General features: G+C 35.4%; 1 pseudogene; it reads left to right on the top strand.

Annotated features, from left to right (window-relative positions):
* LOC138312618 (TBC domain-containing protein kinase-like protein) overlaps positions 1-14837 on the top strand; it is a 28881-nt pseudogene extending 14044 nt beyond the window's left edge.
* The last annotated feature ends 921 nt before the right edge of the window (positions 14838-15758 follow it).

The following is a 15758-nucleotide window of genomic DNA, read 5'->3' as shown; positions in this document are numbered from 1 at the left end:
CCAGCGACCGACGGGTAGAAATCTTCCCTATCGCGATAGATAAATAACGAATTGATAGACAACTTGTTGTACAAGTAAGACAAAATATTATATATTTGTTTTTGATAAAATTGGTACATTTTATTTCTTGCTGGTTTGTTGATATACAGAAGATTTGATTACCCTGACGAATATTGGTCATTTAAGGTTACATGTAGTACATAGGGGTATTTTTTTTTACACATGTCAGAAACATATATACATAAAGATTGGAAACTCCTTCTCTGTCTTTGTTGACTTGGTTAACTCATTTTAAGTGTATTCTTTTAAACATGATATTTTTGCATCAACGCAAAGTTTAAATATTATATCATGGTTTGATGTGATTAGTTTTCCCCATTTGATGATATTTAATATGATTTTTGAAAGCATGAAAATAATCAATTTTACCTGGTTTTTCGAAAATCAGCCAGTCAAAACCGGAAGAGCATTTTGTTTTATTAATAAATAAATTAAATATTATTTTTTCTATCCAACATCGTATTCAAACCATCTGAAAATTACTGTTACAAAATATCAAAATTATTTTTCTATATTCAACTATTTAAGAGTTTATCTAAAAACCCGTAAGCATATACAGAGGTACATCTGCCAATTGTAAAAATGGAGGAGTTGCCAGTCTCTATGTATATATGTTTCTGTATATGTATACTATATATTATTGACAGAACGTCCAACTTCTGTGGTATGTATTGTATTGTTGTACAAATGTATATGTCAAAGCTACTGTTGTAGCGGAAAAGATATCACCTTCTGACTGACTTTTCACTCACAGTCAGTAGGTGATATCTTTTCCACTTCAACAGTAGCTATCTGTCACATACTGTTCATTTGTACCACTGACAATAATTTGGGGTTCTTTGTGCTCTCAGGGATGATTAAGAAGCTAGGATCGTATCCATGGTGTCAGGAAGCCGATTCATGATGCATATCGTATCAATTTTAACTATTCAAGAACAGGGCAAAATACATTTTTGTCGAGTGCCTCGACCAGGAATCTGGACTGGGTCTCCAGCATGAAAATCCACAACTTTACCGACTGAGTCAAAGAAGCATGCTCTGTCAGGTGAATGACAGATGTTACCACATCGACCTACATTTCTCATCATGATTTCTTATTAAATGTCATCCAGAGACTGGCTCCTAAACCCCTTTTTATAAGTTATTTATTGTTGGGCGCCAGTGTAGAAGAACAGAGAAAAATACACATTTAAGTCAAGTGCTCCAACAAGGAATCAAACCAAGGTCCACAGTGTGAAAATCGGATCCATGACTCTATTCAGTGAATAGAAATAATAATTGTGTATATTAGTATTTCCTATTAATTAATCACATTCGTTATGATTATTATTTTTTTTTAATTTCGCAGTGTTATCTGTTATCTGTGTGAATCTACATCAGAATGACAACACTAGGTAAAGCAGAATTTGGAGTGACCACTTTCTTCACCCGAAGCCATCCTAATGATAAATGTGGAGCCAACGGCCTTCCTCTTACTCCTAATTCAGTCAAAGTCTTGGGACGTTTCCAGAACCTCAGACATCTGAGTCATCCACAGATCTGCAAATACCTGGACATCGTTAAGGACAAACATGGTATGGCAATGAGTCTGATATACCACCAGAAGCTGTTGATTAATTACTACTGTATTGTACATACAGTGTAACCTGTCAAAACCGTCCCATGTTTAAACCAGATTAAGGTTTATTAGATACAGGGTTTCGAGATACCAAAATGGAATGAGTGTAAAGCACAATTTACTATTAATTAGTTTCACATTCCGATGATTTCCACTTCAAAAAAATCATATGTCAAAATGTGATGTCATAACCACGGGTAAATGGTACTTTACCCACATCGTTTTGATACCTCAAAATTGACATGTTTTATGGCATTTGCCTTCTTAATTATAGCAATTAAAACTTCATCATCTGAAAACCTTCATGATATATACTACTACGTAATAGTACTGACCAAAAATACTGGTCCTGTTGGTAGTTGCTAAATGCAAGGCTTCATTATCAAATTATCTTAAGAAAGTTGATCCAGTTGACGTTGAAGCTTTTTAATTGTCCATAAAAATGTGTTTAAATAAAAGTTAAATACTTGACAGTTGTTTGGGTGACAACTGATACAATATTGCATCAATCAGTGAAGAAGCTGCTCAAGACTTGTGGAGAAGATGTTGCAGTAAACAATTTCATTTCATAAGTTAAGATTGCATAGTCTTTAATTTACATACAGTGTTTGTGTCATTCAGATGAAAGAAGCTATTCTTATAGCTATCTAATATATAGATAGTGATTTATTTTTCCTTTTTCACAGAACGAATGGTGATAGTATCAGAACATTACAGAAACTGTCTCAACAGCAAACCAAGTCAATATTCAAGGTACAATCTATATTATTTTGATATTGTGTGATTTAGTGATAATCAAAGAGGTTAGATTATTTTGAACTTAATTACTTAATGACTTTTCTGATGAAGATTGGCCTTGCCATCTGAAATGTATAAAGAAATAAATATTTACTAATTTATGGATTTTTGGTATTGTTGCAATCTTGACTTTGATGAATGTATAGGTACAGCTACTGTTATATAATATTTCCTTTTACAGTAAAGACAAAGTATTAGAGATTGCTTATGGAGTCCTGAAAGGTCTAGCCTACCTGAACTCACTAGGAATCACCCACAGGAACCTCTCCAAGGAAAACATCTTGTTTGATTCTGACGTAAGATACAACCTAACTTGTATGGAATTCAATAAGAAATCACTGTAAATAGAGTGGCATATAATTCCTTGGTACAGTTGACCCTCGATTATTTGAATACTTGTGTCCTGAGCCCAAATTACTGGACTGCAGGATTACATTCACTTAATAAAGACTCAAATATAGGTTCTCCGATATTTGCATCTTGATTGTGAGTTTTCCAGACTATCAGCATAGAAATTTCACTGTGTATTAAGCTCTTTTAGAGAAAAGAGCTGACTTTCGTTGTAAGTTCTGTAATTTTGTTTTATGCATCTGTTCGGACATTTATACATTTGTTTATAAAGATATTTAATAATTTACCATTACAGGGGCATGTGAAGCTAGCAGAGTATGGTCTTTACTTTATGACAGGGTATGGTGCTGATGTGGCCTTTCCTATAGGGTATGTGGTTTTCCTTTCAGATATTTTTTGCTGTGTGCAGAAAACCTACCTCAATGACCCCGGTGCTTTGTTTCCTAACTCACTGTTCCAAATTATTTGATTTGTCCAGATATAATTCTGATATTTTAATATAAGGGAAGCACACTATGATGCCCATTTAGGTTACCAGCCATATTCTTGCATGACTGGGGATTTAGACCAGTACAGGTCATTTAATTTCAGCTCTGCTTTTGTTTTCCAGGAAGCCTCAGTACCTCGCTCCAGAGGTTTTATCAGAAGCTCCTATCACTGTTGATGAACATTCAGATGTGGAACCTGAAGTTGTCAACCCCTCCGGGCCGAAGGTTGATGTGTGGGTCACTGGGTATGATCTTACTGGAGGTCATGTGTGTAAGTGTATTTGGTACCTACATGTATGTAATGCACCTTCATTTGCAAGATAAAGTCTAATTAAGGTCTTCTGTTTGAATGATGTTGATAGGACTTTCTCTCTATTATTCAGTTAATGGAAGTGGAATTAACCTCTCAGTTAATGAGACTATACAACTTATTTATTTGAATATTATTAAAGGCCCACTACCTTGCAGGAATTGCTTTTGATTTTTAAAATGGGAACGTAAAATAAAATTGGAAATTTTGTAGAGCTGCAAGTTATTAGCTTAATGTTATTACTTCACTTATCAATAGCTTCTGAACAATTTCATTTCATATTTTAGACTCATATGGTTTTACTAATAAAATTTATACATGTTTAATATATCTGAAACATTCTTGATTAAATTAGTTTATTGTTCATGTTGCAGTCACAAGACTTATGGCCTGGTCTGACAATGCCACAAGTATTCTACAAGATATTTGCTTTTCTAAAGTCAGGTGAGTGATAATATCTGCGCAAATTGATTTTCTAAAAATTAAGTTTCGAAAAATTTATTTTAAGAATTTAAACAACAAAATGGAATCTTCCCTTTTGAAATCTGCTCCTATTCTAGCATAATGAGTTTGTGTCTATTTGATAAACCTAGACTACTTTGATGCTTTGGTTTTCTGTTATAGACACTGCGTAAAGGTATTCTACTTGTGAATGTTTTAGATCAGTCCCCATTACACAGTATAGCCAAGGACAATAGTCTTACAGAAACCATCAAGGTAGGTATCATTGTGTGGTACTCTGTAATACATTTATTTCGAGATACCAAAACGACATTGGTGAAGTGTGATTTACTGTTGGTTAGTCACACCTTCCTCCTCATTGTATAAATGTCTTCTGTTCATACTTGGACAGGCATATCTTTTGTCCATGCATTGTTATGTTCAATCTTCGATTCAGCACCTAAATCATCAGTTAATATGGTAATGATTAATAAGATGAATGATTTGATGATCCAATATATTTGTAATTTGACAGTGTGTTTGTCAAAGTAAAGCTTCAGTATAAATTAACCTTAATGATTCTAATAAAATGGATTTGCATTTGTGTTTCAGACTTTACCCCCAGATATTGTAGATTTCCTAAATAAATGTTTGACAGTATCGGCTAAACAAAGGTAAGTCAAGAATGCAAAGGTGATAATAATATATAAGGTAAGGGAGATAACTACGAAAGATAAGGGAGATAACAAAGGTTAGGGATATAAGTACATAACAGAATAATGGAGATAACATATGGAGGTAAAGAAGGAAGGGAGATAACATGAAGGTAAGGGGGATAACTGAATAAAGATGAGGAAGATAAATGATGAAGATAAAGCAGTGATCATAATACAAATCCCCAACAATGTTGTGATTCAGATTGGTGGTCTTATTTAAGAGCAGCAAATTCTTAGAACATGAATACAGGCCTGAGTGTAAAATCTGATAATGACACTAAGAGATGATTGCAGTCCAAGTAATCCATGTTAATTGACTAATAGATGTATTGATGTACAGTCTGTATTGATAAATACAGAACTGTTCTTGGATACTTGTTTAGTGTTTAATGTCATTAATCTTTTCAGACCTGATCCTGCTGAATTATTAAAGCATGAAATTTTTACAGAGCTCCGGATGAAAGAGGTAAATTCACACTTACATGTAATACATGTACTTCTGTTTGTTGAAGAAATCATGAATAAATTGCTCTCTTAAAACCGAACCTTATGAAAAATCAATATCAAAGCTGAAGACTCAGAATATTGTCTAATGTCAATGTTGAGTTGTGTCTTGTTTTAACTAAACATGCCTCATGAAATGAGTTTAATCATAATGTTGTTTTAGACATTGAAAGTAACATTTCATTAAGCGTACAAAGTATTCTATTGTCAAGAGTCTTGTAATAAGCAAGTATAAAAATAGAGTCTCTTTCCATTCCAGTTGCCATATAAGAATGGGTTTCAGCTGTTCTCCATGCAGCCCAGGTGTAAAGATCTAGAATTACCAGTGTACAGTGAAAACGGTTCAGTGCAAGGTTTGTGGTGCTAATAATGTATAGTTGCTTACTTTCTTAGGGAGAAAATTTCATCTTTATGCTTCTTTTTAGGGAGAAAATTTCATCTTTTATGCTAATTTTTGGGGAGAACATTTTGGACATTTTTCAATTTAATTTCTAACAGTAATATGCTGTACAAATTCATTTGGTAAAGATTTGGAGTTTGTTTAGTTTTAAGTCCTATAAACAGCCAGGGTCATGTAAGGATGTGCGAGGTTTGATGGTGAAGAAAAACCAAACTACTTTGAGAAAAACAACAGACCAGCAGTTAGTACCTGGCAACTGCCCCACATGGGATTCAAACTTGCGACCCACCCGCATGGTAAAGAAAACCAGATAAGAAAAAAATCAAATGTTGTGTTGTAATCAATATGAGATATGCAGGCCAAGTAATATTTGATGGTAATCTTTACAGATGAGGACTTTGACCATCTGTCCTTAAGGAACATGGAGGAAGTTTACTACCTTTGGAGGCTGGCTGGAGGCGATCTAGAGAGTCTACTACGCAAGGAAGGACTTGTCAAAACCAAACCTCCAATCACTCTCCTACCGAGGTCAGTCCAAACAAAATCTCTATTAAGGTGTCTTTTACTTAGCTAGGGGGTCATAGCAAGGCAGTCTTAATAAACAAACATATCATTAGTCAAAATAGTCATCAATCATCAAAGCCATTTATCTAGATACAATGTAGAGTAAACCTTTCACACTTTTTTAACCATTTGCATAAGACTACTTTCTTGGGAGTCCAAATGAATTATTTACCACACAATTTAATTTGTGTATAATGACCACTGCGCTTTAAATATGTTTATTCTGATAATTTGACTGTCTGAATTATTTGATGTGTCAGATTGTGTGGTGTTCCTTTAATATTTTACTTTGAATTCTTTTCTATAATTCATATTTTCCTATAATCATTAGCTTCTGTACAAATGATGGAGACGTGTTTGGACAGAGAAGAGACCGTGCTGAACTGCTGGACAGTATCGTTATCATAGCGTCTCAGGAACAGCTCAGAAATGTAACTATGCCAACCATCCTCATTACTAGGAGATGTTACCAGAGAACCAAATTATGTTTCTAATATATAATTCAATTTTGCTTGTTACGAGCATTTTCATTGGCTTAAAAATTTACTTTATCATCCCATAAAGGAAAAAAATGGTGTCGCCATTTGTAACTTCGCTTCTGATTGGCTGAGATGACGGCGTAATAATTTCATAGACAAAAGAGTCCCAAAATGAATTTTAAATGTCGAAGAGATTATCTTTAATAAATTGAATTATAAGGATTATTTAAGTAGATTTTATATGTTATGGAGATATAACACAAAAATTTGAGTGTTACTCTAAATAAACAGCGAAGGAGATGTTACCAGGGAACCAAATTATGTTTCTAATATATAGAACATTCATTACAAACATGTTGGAGTTTAGCTGTTGAATTAATAATGGCAATATTTAGATACCTACATGTATGGCAGTTGATGTATTTGTACATTTCTAGAAATCCATTGTAATTTTTACGTTTCTAAAAAGCTGCAAATTTTCATACATTTACCTCCATATATTAGAACTTAAGATTTGAACATGAAAGTTATAAAGAACTTTTTGTAATTAATCTATTTTACAGAGACTATCAGAAGTGGATGAAAAAGCATATTACCCCGTTATTGGAAGATGAGTAAGTCTTCATCATTATGTTATATTTAAACTCTTATCAGGTTACTAAAGATGGTTACCTTGTGAAATATGATAACAAAAGTATGCAGGACTGTACGATATATACATACTGAAATATTTTCTGTTAAAAAATAATGTTAATGTCTTTCGGGGTAATCTCTCTCCTCTGTAACAGACAGATTAACACCATTGTCCCTCAGGACTTCTGATCTCTGTCAATTCGATAATAGTTGTTCTCTTTCCATTGTAACAGACAGAGTAACACCAATGGTAGCCTGCCTCTGTCCCCCAGTAGTTCTGACCTTTTGTTACATTTGATGATTGTTTTCTCTCCACTATAACAGACAGAGTAACACCAATGGTAGCCTGCCTCTGTCCCCCAGTAGCTCTGATCTGTCGTTACATTTGATAATGATTGTTTTCTCTCCCACTATAACAGACAGAGTAACACCAATGGTAGCCTGCCTCTGTCCCCCCAGTAGTTCTGATCTGTCGTTACATTTGATAATGATTGTTTTCTCTCCCACTATAACAGACAGAGTAACACCAATGGTAGCCTGCCTCTGTCCCCCATTAGTTTTGATGTGTCGTTACATTTGATAATGATTGTTTTCTCTCCACCATAATAGACAGAGTAACACCAATGGTAGCCTGCCTCTGTCCCCCAGTAGTTCTGATCTATCCAACACGGCTAGTCTACCACTGGTTATTAAAGAAAAAGATGTAGAATATCAGGTAATTGTTCCATAAAAATATTAAAAAGTATTTGTCATTATCTTATGTCAAAATTATATCAAATGAAAAACATTTTTTTCAGAAAGAAGCCTATAAGATTTCAATCTTTCTAAAATTCAATTACAATTTATGAATTGTAAAATTTGAAAACACTTACATATGTATGTATGAGAAAACTTTTGAAAGAATATGTTAATTTGATATTTCTTTAGGATGTAAGTTAGAATTGCTAAATTTTTAAGCTTGAATCTTGTTCATTCCATATTTTTCATCGGGTTATATACTGTATTGAGCGTCTGCTAAAAGCCTACCCCTACAAGAGAGCTCATATCTGGAAGGAGGCTCGTGTTGACATCCCCCCCGCTAGTTAGGCTCATGTCTGGGCAGCTCTCCTGGAAGTAGAGGTAAAAAAACACTTCATGTGGATGACACTTTTAATATTTTAATAATTAATATCTTTTTCGAGGGTTGATAAATCACTATATCCACCTGAAACAGGTCAATATCTGTTTTATGATAACCAGTATATAATTTCATCAGCTCATAAATACCATATATCCTGTACCAGTAAATACATTGTACAATGTACCTTTATGGGGCTTATTTGAATCTCTGATTAAAAAGTGTCTGAATCTTAATCCTCACTGAGTTCAATACTAATTTCTACTACAGATCCTGTATAATCTTTGTTGAGATCCATATGTTGTTATATTGCCTGAGTAGAATAAATAATGACCAAGGCCATAGCCCGAGTTCATTATTTTAAATTCTACAAGGGCGATATACCACCATATGAACCAAAACAAAGGTTCTTAATTTTCATATTAGATATGATAATTATTTTAAATGTTTGCTTTGTACTAAGTAATATAGAAATGCATGGAGAATGGCTCGACTTGACATGGGGATATTGTGACGTCATAATCCCAATATCGACTTGGGAGCGACGTCATAATAGGAATATAAAAAAATTCGGAGTGACAGCACAATAGGGAATATTGACTTGGTGTTTCTAAAAATTGAAACATCGAGTCAATATGCTTTCTGAAAATGGAAACATCAGGTCAATATGCTAAATATCGCCCTCCACTTGACAGTGAATTAACCAAATGGTGGAAATGATGAAAAATTGGTGCGATATCTAATATATACATATATTCACTTATTTTCAGGGTGATATTGAAAGTGTGTACAGTAATATTGACAAAGACACTGTCACGTCCACTGATCGACAGGTAAGTCATCTTTACAACAGTTATTTAATAACTTCTAATTTTAGATTATCTCCCCCTAGTTTTTGCATTTAGAATCCAGAATCAGTTATGTCATAGAAATGAAATTTCCAAAGTCAAAATTTAGTGATAACCTAATTCTTCTAGAGACTGGTGGTGATTCCTAAAGGCTACTCTCATTTGTTATTTTCCACAGATTGAAATAGATATTCCCCAATGTCACCAATACCATGAACTGCTGTCCTCACACTATATGTATTATCATTCCTTGCTTTCCTCAGATTGAGGTAGATATTCCCGATGTCACCAGTACCATGTACTGCTGTCCTCACACTATATGTATAATCTGATCTTTCCTTGCTTTCCTCAGATTGAGGTAAGATATTCCCCCGATGTCACCAGTACCATGAACTGCTGTCCTCACACTATAATGTATAATCTTTCCGTGTTTTCCTCAGATTGAGGTAGATATTCCCCAGACCATGACTAATGTCACCATAGTATACACCTTGTTTTCCTCATGAATGACTAGATATGTCCTCGATCACCACTATGAACTGCTGTATATTATCATTCCTTGTTTTCCTCAGATTGAGGTAGATATTCCCCCGATGTCACCAGTACCATGAACTGCTGTCCTCACACTATATGTATTATTATTCCTTATTTTTCTTCAGATTGAGGTAGATATTCCTCGATGTCACCAGTACCATGAACTGCTGTCCTCACACTATATGTATTATCTTTCCTTGTTTTTCCTCAGATTGAGGTAGATATTCCTCGATGTCTCCAGTACCATGAACTGCTGTCCTCACATTATATGTATTATCATTCCTTGCTTTCTTCAGATTGAGGTAGATATTCCTCGATGTCACCAGTACCATGAACTGCTGTCCTCACACTATATGTATTATCATTCTTTGCTTTCCTCAGATTGAGGTAGATATTCCCCGATGTCACCAGTACCATGAAACTGCTGCTGTCCTCACACTATATGTATTATCATTCCTTGTTTTCCTCAATTTGAGGTAGCTATATGTATTATCATTCCTTGTTTTCCTCAGATTGAGGTAGATATTCCCCGATGTCACAAGTACCATGAACTGCTGTCTTCATACTATATATGTATAATCTTTCCTTGTTTTCCTCAGATTGAGGTAGATATTCCCCGATGTCACCAGTATCATGAACTACTGTCTTCATACTATATGTATAATCTTTTCTTGTTTTCTTTCAGATTGAGGTAGATATTCCCCGATGTCACCAGTACCATGAACTACTGTCCTCACACTATATGTATAATCTTTCCTTGTTTTTCCTCAGATTGAGGTAGATATTCCCCGATGTCACCAGTACCATGAACTAATGTCCTCACACAAATATTATGTATTATCTTTCCTTGTTTTGCTCAGATTGAGGTAGATATTCCCCGATGTCACCAGTACCATGAACTACTGTCCCTCACACTATATGTATAATCTTCCTTGGTGTTTCTCAGATTGAAGTAGAAATTCCCGATGTCACTAGTACCATGAACTGCTGTCCGCACACTATATGTATTATTATTCCTTGTTTTCCTCAATTTGAGGTAGCTATATGTATTATCATTCCTTGTTTTCCTCAGATTGAGGTAGATATTCCCCGATGTCACAAGTACCATGAACTGCTGTCTTCATACTATATGTATAATCTTTCCTTGTTTTCCTCAGATTGTGTGATGGGTAACCGATATTGACCCCGATGTCACCAGTATCATGAACAGTACTGTCTTCATACTATATGTATAATCTTTCCTTGTTTTCCTTCGTTTTTCTTTTCTTGTTTGTCTTCAGATTGAGGAGTAGATATTCCCCGATTCACCAGTACCATGAAACTACTGTCCTGCACACTGATATGATATCTATTCTTGTTTCCTAAGATGAGGTAGATATTCCCCGATGTCACCAGTACCATGAACAATGTCCTCACACAATATATTATCTTTCCTTGTTTTGCTCAGATTGAGGTAGATATTCCCCGATGTCACCAGTACCATGAACTACTGTCCTCACACTATATGTATAATCTTCCTTGTGTTTCTCAGATTGAAGTAGATATTCCCCGATGTCACTAGTACCATGAACTGCTGTCCGCACACTATATGTATTATTATTCCTTGTTTTCCTCAGATTGAGGTAGATATTCCTCGATGTCACCAGTACCATGAACTGCTGTCCTCACACTATATGTATTATCATTCCTTGTTTTCTTCAGATTGAGGTAGATATTCCCCGATGTCACCAGTACCATGAACTGCTGTCCTCACACTATATGTATTATCATTCCTTGCTTTCCTCAGATTGAGGTAGATATTCCCCGATGTCACCAGTACCATGAACTGCTGTCCTCACACTATATGTATTATCATTCCTTGCTTTCCTCAGATTGTGGTAGATATTCCCCGATGTCACTAGTACCATGAACTACTGTCCTCACACTATATGTATTATCATTCCTTGCTTTCCTCAGATTGAGGTAGATATTCCCCGATGTCACTAGTACCATGAACTGCTGTCCTCACACTATATGTATTATCATTCCTTGCTTTCCTCAGATTGAGGTAGATATTCCCCGATGTCACCAGTACCATGAACTAATGTCCTTACACAATATGTATATATCTTTCCTTGTTTTGCTCAGATTGAGGTAGATATTCCCCGATGTCACCAGTACCATGAACTGCTGTCCTCACACTATATGTATTATATCAATCCTTGTTTTTCCTCAGATTGAGGTAGATATTCCCCGATGTCACCAGTACCATGAACTGCTGTCCTCACACTATATGTATATATCTTTCCTTGTGTTCCTCAGATTGATGGTAGATATTCCCTGATGTCAGTAGTACCATGAACTGCTGTCATCACACTATATGTATAATCTTTCCTTGTTTTCTTCAGATTGAGGTAGATATTCCCCAATGTCACCGATGTTACCATGAACTGCTGTCCTCACACTATATGTATAATCTTTCCTTGTTTCCTCAGATTGAGGTAGATATTCCCTGATGTCACCAGTACCATGAACTGCTGTCCTCACACTATATGTATTATCTTTCCTTTTTTTCTTCAGATTGAGGTAGATATTCCCCGATGTCACCAGTACCATGAACTGCTGTCCTCACACTATATGTATTATCATTCCTTGTTTTCCTCAGATTGAGGTAGATATTCCCCGATGTCACCAGTACCATGAACTACTGTCCTCACACTATATGTATAATCTTTCCTTGTTTTCTTCAGATTGAGGTAGATATTCCCCGATGTCACCAGTACCATGAACTGCTGTCCTCACACTATATGTATTATCATTCCTTGTTTTCTTCAGATTGAGGTAGATATTCCCCGATGTCACTAGTACCATGAACTACTGTCCTCACACTATATGTATTATCATTCCTTGCTTTCCTCAGATTGTGGTAGATATTCCCCGATGTCACTAGTACCATGAACTACTGTCCTCACACTATATGTATTATCATTCCTTGCTTTCCTCAGATTGAGGTAGATATTCCCCGATGTCACTAGTACCATGAACTACTGTCCTCACACTATATGTATTATCTTTCCTTGTTTTCCTCAGATTGAGGTAGATATTCCCGATGTCACCAGTACCATGAACTAATGTCCTTACACAATATGTATTATCTTTCCTTGTTTTGCTCAGATTGAGGTAGATATTCCCCGATGTCACCAGTACCATGAACTGCTGTCCTCACACTATATGTATTATCATTCCTTGTTTTTCCTCAGATTGAGGTAGATATAGATCCCCGATGTCACCAGTACCATGAACTGCTGTCCTCACACTATATGTATAATCTTTCCTTGTGTTCCTCAGATTGAGGTAGATATTCCCTGATGTCAGTAGTACCATGAACTGCTGTCCGCACACTATATGTATTATCTTTCCTTGTTTTCCTCAGATTGAGGTAGATATTCCCCGATGTCACCGATGTACCATGAACTGCTGTCCTCACACTATATGTATAATCTTTTCTTGTTTCCTCAGATTGAGGTAGATATTCCCTGATGTCACTAGTACCATGAACTGCTGTCCTCACACTATATGTATTATCTTTCCTTGTTTTCTTCAGATTGAGGTAGATATTCCCGATGTCACCAGTACCATGAACTGCTGTCCTCACACTATATGTATTATCATTCCTTGCTTTCCTCTCAGATTGAGGTAGATATTCCTCGATGTCACCAGTACCATGAACTACTGTCCTCACACTATATGTATAATCTTTCCTTGTTTTCTTCAGATTGAGGTAGATATTCCCCAATGTCACCAGTACCATGAACTACTGTCCTCACACTATATGTATTATCTTTCCTTGTTTTCTTCAGATTGAGGTAGATATTCCTCGATGTCACCAGTACCATGAACTACTGTCCTCCCCGACAGCTCATGCGAAGTTTAAGCGTGTACTGAAGGCCTGGGTAGTTAGTCATCCACAGTACGTATACTGGCAAGGACTGGACAGTCTGTGTGCTCCCTTCCTCGCTCTCAACTTTGCAAATGAAGGTACAGAATCATTTTCTTTTGTTTTCATTGCAATAAATGCTCTTAATATGAATTCAAATAACAATATAAGCAGATTTTTAAAAAGCTAAATAAAACTGTAGTTTTGAATTCTTTTTGCATATGAAAATATGAACTCATTTGTTCCTTAATAAATCTTTAAATGACTTTTGATCGCAAATAACCTGTAAAAATGTTCTATATAAATTTAAGGTGACATTCACTTTAATATTTTCAGCTCTGGCTTATGCCTGTCTAACTGCATTCATTCCTAAGTATCTCCACAAAATATTTTTGAAGGATAATTCTCAGGTAATTCAAGGTAAGTAGTACATGTAAATTATATCAACATAATAAAGTATTGATAATCTTTCAATGTTAATAACAATGGAAATTTTACCGTTAATTCTCCTACTATAGGCAGTGAGTTGGAAGCTTATGTATATTGCTTTGCTTGCTAGATAATGGCCATGGATCTGTGGTTTTTCTTCAGGATTTTTGGCTTTCCTTCACCACGAATCCTATTATAGTTAAATTATCTGAATAGTTGAAAAACTTGCTGAAGTAAAAACAGGAATTTAAATAAGACTATAGAAATCTGATGATGTCAGTTTACACATTCTTTCTCACCTGCTGCTATACATGTATACATGTATATGCTTACAGAATACCTGGCTGTATTTAGTCACCTTATAGCATTCCATGACCCAGAACTCAGCAACCATCTCGATGGAATCGGCTTCATTCCAGATGTAAGTTGACATATATAACATGTTGTAATTCTGTCACTCCATGTATTATATACGTTGATAAGATATGGAAATGTTTTATTTCAATATTTTCTGGACATTGATCCGGTACATTGACAATAACATTAATTAACTATAAATTGTTGTGGTTTGTTACAGCTGTATGCCATCCCATGGTTCCTGACTATGTATGCCCGTAAGTATAAGGATTAGGCAGGTTCTCTTCATATTAGACCCTGCTACCCTCAAGAGTTTTTATGTGATATTGGAATTTATCAAAACTAAAAATTGATTAAAAGGTATCATAAATATTGAAGTTTCAAGAAGTACATGTACATATTCAATCCTTAGTTGCGCCAAAACGTCAGTTTCAAGATATCGAAATGATGTTAGTAAGGTACAACTTCCTTTAATTATTGGGACATTTTGGTATCTCTAAACTGCCATATTAACTTGATTAGACATTAGGTAGAATGTTCAGACAATTGTTATAAAGTTTCTGCAAGCCAACTTCAGTCATAATGCTAATTACCATGCAGTATAGTCTGTGCATTCATATTTCTTGACAGATACCTTAACTTGACAGTAAATATTAGATCGTACACCTGTATATACTGTACCTATATGTTTACCTTGACAGACGTGTTCCCCCTCCATAAGATCGTACACCTGTATATACTGTACCTATCGTCATGTTTACCTTGACAGACGACATGTTCCCCCTCCATAAGATCGTACACCTGTATATACTGTACCTATATGTTTACCTTGACAGACGTGTTCCCCCTCCATAAGATCGTACACCTGTATATAGCTGTACCTATATGTTTACCTTGACAGACGGGGATGTTCCCCCTCCATAAGACAGTACATGTATTTCTCTGACAGATACCTCCATAAGATCGTAAAACCTGTATCACACTGTAAATATATGATCCTTGACAGACATTACATAGGATCGTACAACCTGTATATACTCGTAATCCTATATTGTTTACCTTGACAGACGTGTGACCCTCTCCATAAAGATACGTACTCATGTGTATACTGTACCTAAATTGTTTACCTAATAGACTGTGATTCAGATCGTGTGTTCCTCCCTCCATCTTGATCGTTACGTCACCTGTATATTAC

Source organism: Argopecten irradians, unplaced genomic scaffold, assembly GCF_041381155.1.
Source record: "Argopecten irradians isolate NY unplaced genomic scaffold, Ai_NY scaffold_0391, whole genome shotgun sequence".
In the NCBI taxonomy this organism is placed as follows: Eukaryota; Metazoa; Mollusca; class Bivalvia; order Pectinida; family Pectinidae; genus Argopecten; species Argopecten irradians.
This window is presented reverse-complemented; position numbering and strand designations above follow the sequence as displayed.